This window comes from Zootoca vivipara, chromosome 9, assembly GCF_963506605.1.
Source record: "Zootoca vivipara chromosome 9, rZooViv1.1, whole genome shotgun sequence".
NCBI classification, from domain to species: Eukaryota; Metazoa; Chordata; class Lepidosauria; order Squamata; family Lacertidae; genus Zootoca; species Zootoca vivipara.
The window spans coordinates 31,011,563-31,012,199 of NC_083284.1; the positions used below are offsets into that span (position 1 = coordinate 31,011,563).

A 637-nucleotide genomic window follows, 5' to 3' on the forward strand; every position below is an offset into this window, starting at 1 on the left:
GACACAGGGCTTTGAATCAAAGTGTCTCAGTATCTTTAAGTGTCATGTGACACCAAAAATCTGCTAAAACTCTGATTGATGCAGAAGAATTTGGCCTGGATCTTAAATTTCACTCCATCAATGGAAGGAGCATCTGTTGTTTTTCTTACACTAAATGTGCATAAAGGGTATATAGGTGTTTTTGTGTATGTCTGCCTGCATGCATGCATATATTGTAGGTAAAACCATATATCTCTTTTGAAAACCCCGTGTTCTGATATTTTGCAACAATTTAGATTGATTGAAAATGTGCAAAGCAGTAAACAGATTTTGACTAGCAATTGATAATTTCTGTCTCTGGATAAGCAAGAAGCAATTTCCTATGTGTGCCATTTAGCATACTTTGCAAAAAGCTTGATGATTCAACAATTGGAGCAGATAATAATGTAGCGAACAAGATTTGTAACAGTTTCCATTATCTGAAGGCTCTTCAAGCTGATTTGTAAACAGTTGCTTAATACCAGAATCTTCCAGTCATTGGCAGATCTTTAGTGAAATAATTACCCCCAGGTATACCTCCCAAATACCACATCATAATCCATTACATTCATATTTTTGCCAACTTACCATATTTCCCCCCTCTTCATTCTAATAACAG

The 637-nt window shown here is 35.6% G+C and overlaps 1 protein-coding gene across 1 annotated transcript in view; it reads left to right on the plus strand.

Moving 5' to 3' along the window:
• Positions 1 to 637, plus strand: part of HSPA4L (heat shock protein family A (Hsp70) member 4 like) — a 35,442-nt gene that overhangs the window by 30,009 nt on the left and 4,796 nt on the right. The window lies entirely within an intron of this gene.